This window comes from Heterodontus francisci, unplaced genomic scaffold (assembly GCF_036365525.1).
Source record: "Heterodontus francisci isolate sHetFra1 unplaced genomic scaffold, sHetFra1.hap1 HAP1_SCAFFOLD_879, whole genome shotgun sequence".
NCBI lineage: Eukaryota > Metazoa > Chordata > Chondrichthyes > Heterodontiformes > Heterodontidae > Heterodontus > Heterodontus francisci.
Window position 1 is genome coordinate 12129 of NW_027141200.1, and position 6467 is coordinate 18595.

General features: G+C 45.9%; 1 non-coding gene across 1 annotated transcript; it reads right to left on the reverse strand.

Annotated features, from left to right (window-relative positions):
* Window positions 1-4713: 4713 nt before the first annotated feature.
* trnas-gcu (transfer RNA serine (anticodon GCU)) lies at window positions 4714-4795 on the reverse strand. The gene has a single exon. It is a non-coding gene; the product is annotated as a tRNA-Ser (tRNA).
* Between the last annotated feature and the right edge of the window lie 1672 nt (window positions 4796-6467).

Genomic DNA, 6467 nt, shown 5'->3' on the forward strand with positions numbered 1-6467 from the left:
AACGACTACTGGCAACACCTATGCAGTCATATTCAGCTGGCCTCAGACACCGGAAACATCAGAGGAATGTATGATGGCATGAAGAGAGCTCTTGGGCCAACCATCAAGAAGATCACCCCCCCCAAATCTAAATCGGGGGACATAATCACTGACCAACGCAAACAGATGGACCGCTGGGTTGAGCACTACCTAGAACTGTACTCCAGGGAGAATGCTGTCACTGAGACTGCCCTCAATGCAGCCCAGCCTCTACCAGTCATGGATGAGCTGGACATACAGCCAACCAAATCGGAACTCAGTGATGCCATTGATTCCCTAGCCAGCGGAAAAGCCCCTGGGAAGGACAGCATTACCCCTGAAATAATCAAGAGTGCCAAGCCTGCTATACTCTCAGCACTACATGAACTGCTATGCCTGTGCTGGGACGAGGGAGCAGTACCCCAGGACATGCGCGATGCCAACATCATCACCCTCTATAAAAACAAAGGTGACCGCGGTGACTGCAACAACTACCGTGGAATCTCCCTGCTCAGCATAGTGGGGAAAGTCTTTGCTCGAGTCGCTCTGAACAGGCTCCAGAAGCTGGCCGAGCGCGTCTACCCTGAGGCACAGTGTGGCTTTCGTGCAGAGAGATCGACTATTGACATGCTGTTCTCCCTTCGTCAGATACAGGAGAAATGCCGTGAACAACAGATGCCCCTCTACATTGCTTTCATTGATCTCACCAAAGCCTTTGACCTCGTCAGCAGACGTGGTCTCTTCAGACTACTAGAAAAGATCGGATGCCCACCAAAGCTACTAAGTATCATCACCTCATTCCATGACAATATGAAAGGCACAATTCAACATGATGGCTCCTCATCAGAGCCCTTTCCTATCCTGAGTGGTGTGAAACAGGGCTGTGTTCTCGCACCCACACTTTTTGGGATTTTCTTCTCCCTGCTGCTTTCACATGCGTTCAAATCCTCTGAAGAAGGAATTTTCCTCCACACAAGATCAGGGGGCAGGTTGTTCAACCTTGCCCGTCTAAGAGCGAAGTCCAAAGTACGGAAAGTCCTCATCAGAGAACTCCTCTTTGCTGACGATGCTGCTTTAACATCTCACACTGAAGAATGCCTGCAGAGTCTCATCGACAGGTTTGCGTCTGCCTGCAATGAATTTGGCCTAACCATCAGCCTCAAGAAAACGAACATCATGGGGCAGGATGTCAGAAATGCTCCATCCATCAATATTGGCGACCACGCTCTGGAAGTGGTTCAAGAGTTCACCTACCTAGGCTCAACTATCACCAGTAACCTGTCTCTAGATGCAGAAATCAACAAGCGCATGGGTAAGGCTTCCACTGCTATGTCCAGACTGGCCAAGAGAGTGTGGGAAAATGGCGCACTGACACGGAACACAAAAGTCCGAGTGTATCAGGCCTGTGTCCTCAGTACCTTGCTCTACGGCAGCGAGGCCTGGACAACGTATGCCAGCCAAGAGCGACGTCTCAATTCATTCCATCTTCGCTGCCTTCGGAGAATAGTTGGCATCAGGTGGCAGGACTATATCTCCAACACAGAAGTCCTTGAAGCGGCCAACATCCCCAGCTTATACACACTACTGAGTCAGCGGCGCTTGAGATGGCTTGGCCATGTGAGCCGCATGGAAGATGGCAGGATCCCCAAAGACACATTGTACAGTGAGCTCGCCACTGGTATCAGACCCACCGGCCGTCCATGTCTCCGTTATAAAGACGTCTGCAAACGCGACATGAAATCGTGTGACATTGATCACAAGTCGTGGGAGTCAGTTGCCAGCATTCGCCAGAGCTGGTGGGCAGCCATAAAGACAGGGCTAAATTGTGGCGAGTCGAAGAGACTTAGTAGTTGGCAGGAAAAAAGACAGAGGCGCAAGGGGAGAGCCAACTGTGCAACAGCCCCAACAAACAAATTTCTCTGCAGCACCTGTGGAAGAACATGTCACTCCAGAATTGGCCTTTATAGCCACTCCAGGCGCTGCTTCACAAACCACTGACCACCTCCAGGCGCGTATCCATTGTCTCTCGAGATAAGGAGGCCCAAAAGAAATGCTCAGTTTAGGTTCTGCCAGGGTCTCTCAGCTACAGGAAATAATTTGGCAGATAGAGTAGAATGTGGGAAAATGTGAGGTTATCCACTTTGGTAGGAAGAATAGAACAGGAAAATATTATTTAAATTGTGAGAGATTACAGAATGCTGCGGTGTAGAAGGATCTGGGTGTCCTCGTACATGAATCACAAAAAGTTACTATGCAGGTACAGCAAATAATTAGGAAGGCAAATGGAATATTACCCTTTATTGCAAGGGGAATGGAGTATAAAAGTAGAGAAGTCTTGCTGCAAATGCACATGGTGCTGGTGTAACCACACCTAGAGTACTGTGGACAGTTTTGGTCTCCTTATTTAAGGTGGGATATACTTGCATTGGAGGCAGTTCAGAGAAGGTTCATTGGATTTATTCCTGTGATGAAGGTGTTGTCTTATGAGGAAACTTGAGCAGGTTGGACCGATACTCATTGGAGTTGAGAAAAATGAAAGGTGAACGTATTGAGACATATAAGATTCTGAGGGGGCTTGACAGGGTAGATGCTGAGAGGATGTTTCCTCTCATGGTGGAATCTAGAACTAGGAGACACAGTTTCAGATTTAGGGGTTTTTCATTTAAGAAATAATTTCTTCTCTCAGAGGGTCATTAATCTTTGGAATTCTTTACCGCAGAGAGCAGTGGAGGTTGGGTCATTGAATGTCTTCAAGATTTTTATCTACAAGAGAGCCAAGGGTTATGTGGGCAGGCAAGAAAGTGGGGTTGAGGTCATGATCAGGTCAGCCATGATCCTATTGAATGGCGGAGCAAGCTCGAGGGGCCAAATGGCCTACTCCTGCTACTAGTTCTTCTGATCTTCTGTTCGTATGATCTCATTGCAGCTTGGTCCAAACAGAGATGAAAGAGTGGAATTCCAGAGGAGAGGTGAGAGTGATTGCCCTTGAGTGAGTGTGGCATCAAGGATCCCAAGCAAAATTGAAGTCAATGGGAATCAGGGGGTAAACTTTCCACTTGTTGAAGTCATACCTCGCACAAAGCAAGATGTTGTGGTTAGTGGAGGCCAATCATCTCAGCCCAGGACATTGCCTCAGGAGTTTCTCAGGGTGGTGTCCTAGACCCAAACATCCCAGCTGTTTCATTGACGACTTTCTCTTCAACATAAGTCAGAAGTGGGAATGTTAGATGATGACTCACAACTCTTCAGATACTGAAGCAGTCTGTGCCTGCAAGCAGCAAGACCTGAGCAACATTCAGGCTTGAGCTGATAAGTGACAAGCAACCTTCTGGCCACACAAGTGCCAAGCAGTGAACATCTCCAATGAGAGAGAAAAAAAATCTACCTTTGGATATTCAGAAGCATTATCATTGTTAAATCCCCCACCATCAACATCTTGACCAGAAACGTAACAGGACCAGTCACATCTATGCTGTGGCTATAAGCGCAGGTCAGAGATTACGAATTCTGCAGCAAGTATCTCACCTCCTGACACCCCAAATCCTGTCCACCATCTACAAGGCACAAGTCAGGAGTGTGATGGAATACATCCCACTCAACAACACTCAAGAAGCTCAACACCATCCAGGACAAAGCAGCGCACTTGATTGGCACCTAACCCACCACCTTAAACATTCAATCCCTCCACAGCCAGTAAACAGTGGCTGCAGTGTGTACCATCTCCATATACACTGCAGCAGCTCGCCAAATATCCTTCAACAGCACCTTCCAAACTCGTGACCACTACCAACTCGAAGGACAAGGGCAGCAGATGCATGGGAACTCACTACCTGCAGGTTCCCCTCCAAGTCACTCACCATCCTGACTTGGAACGATATCGCCATTTCTTCACTGTTGTTGGGTCACAATCCTGGAACTCCCTCCCCAATAGCACTGTGGGTGTTCCTGCACCAATTGGACTGCATCAGTTCAAGAAGGCAGCTCTCCACCACCTTCTCAACGGCAATAGGAATGGGTAATAAATGCTAGCCTTATCAGCGATACTCACACCCAAGAATGAATAAAAACCAAATCACTCTCCACAGATTCCCCACAATCTGGGCTTGGACATTTACTTCAGGAGCACAGAGCTTTATATCACTGCAACATGAGTTCCAATCTTCATATTCTGTTCACTTTTCACATTATTTTCTACCAGTCCACTAGCTTTTATTAATTCAGTATTCGGGTCTCTGCTCCTCCGCCGTTTCTAACATCTCACCTCTAACAAAAAAACACTCTGATCTATCGTAGGTAGTGGATGACCCCTCATTTTAAACTCCATCTGCCAAAGCATTGCTCACTCACTTAATCTATCAAGAAGATTTGAAAATACATTTCTTGCCAAAGGATCATTTTCTGCATCTGCTCCCTCGCCATTTGCTTTTCCCATTTGTCTTTCACTTGGTGCAAATCCAGAGAAAGTAAAGATGGAAGGAAGGAGGGGAGGAAAAATCCTGCTCCGTTTCGTGATCCCTATTTGATCTTCATTCCAGTGCAGTTTGGGTGAAGAATTCCAAATGTCTGTCTCAATTTTAATAAAGTATAACCAATTCTGGAATCACTGTCTGGACATGGACAAGAACAGGTTTCGAGGCTGACTTTACACATAAACTCCCCCAACATAAACAATAAACTAAACAGTTCATAAACTAGCGACAAGAATGGGATTCGAACCCACGTGTGCAGAGCACAATGGATTAGCAGTCCATCACCTTAACCTCTCGGCCACCTTGCCCGTTGCATCAGAAACGTTGTCACCTTCAGCACAGTTTCTGGCTGTGGGTTTCTTCTGTCAGGAAATGAAGTTGGGAATGGAGCGGTGTGAAACATTTCCAGACCATGTCCAACACGTTTCTACTCAGTGTGAAAACCCACCACGGAAAGACTGGAACATACAATCATTTCATCACATCATGATTAACATCACTCAGACACCTGAACCATTAGGTCACTGACGAAGTCACGATGACCGAATTTCTCATGAAATGACAACTGAACTAACTGACTGGAAGAATTGCTTTAACTCCACATGATCAGAGAGACACAGCCTCAGGCCGACTTGTCGGGTGGGGTAAACAGATATCACTGCTTCTGATCTTCACCAGAACAGAGAGTGAGATGTAACATTGATCATCAAACAGACTGTGAGAGAATACAACAGAATAAAACACATGGAGAGACACTGTGGAATAACAAATAGATTTGATTGGAATATTGAAATTTTGATTGGAATGGATAAAACACCAGAAACAACAGATTAAATTGGGATTCTCATCATTATATTGATCTGGGACAGAAAAGAGAAACTGATGGAAAGAAGAGACGAATGAAGAAAAGAAAGGATGGAACTGTTCAATTTTTTCAGTTTTTTCACTCGCCCATGAAAGCTGATAAAAAAAAGTTGCAAATAACAGAGAATTTCACCAAAAAGGGAGATTAAATGTTGCTGAAACCTTGGATCGAAGGATGCCCCAACAGATCACCTGTTTAACTGTCTCCTCACTGGGGGATTTCAATCAGTGAGTAATATTATTCTCTACTTTTTTTGTTAATTGGTCCCAGAACTGTCACTTGGAATTAATATCTGTGTTCCGACTCCTGAATAATAAAATTGTGAGTTTGTCGATATTTTCTGGACACAGTTCCTGCTGAAAGAACTAAGAACTCTTTTCTAATTTACACAATACTCTATGCACACTCATCAAGCCTGCTAAGCTAGCATCTTTGGTGCTGCTCTCTCTTCTCCCAAACTTCATCTCATGTGACTGTTACATCATCACTCTGACAGTGGGAGGGGTTGATCCCACTATCTTCAGCATTAACCCTTTACATCCTTATACCACACTGTCTGTCCAAAAAAAATGGGTGGAGGGAACTTCCTTCATTTATCAAAACAACAACAGTGGCGCAGTGGCGCAATGGTTAGCACCGCAGCCTCACAGCTCCATTGACCAGGATTCAGTTCTGGGTACTGCCTGTGTGGAGTTTGCAAGTTCTCCCTGTGTCTGTGTGGGTTTCCGCCGGGTGCTCTGGTTTCCTCCCACCTCCAAAAGACTTGCAGGTTGATAGGTAAATTGGCCATTGTAAATTGTCCCTCGTGTAGGTACGTGGTAGGAGAATGGTGGGGATGTGGTAGAGAATATGGGATGAATGTAGGATGAGTATAAATGGGTGGTTGCTGGTTGGCACAGACTCGGTGGGCCGAAGGGCCTGTTTCAGTGAAGTATCTCTAAATAAGAAAAGTAAAATAAAAGCTACCAGTCGTAAATCAACTCAAACCCATTAGAGAGATAGAGGGAGACTGTCAGAGAACTTCCTGCATCCAGTCCTGACCCTGTCACACTCAGCAGCTTCTCACCCAGACCCCACTCTCATCAACACTGAACATTGTTACCAAGACCCTTCAA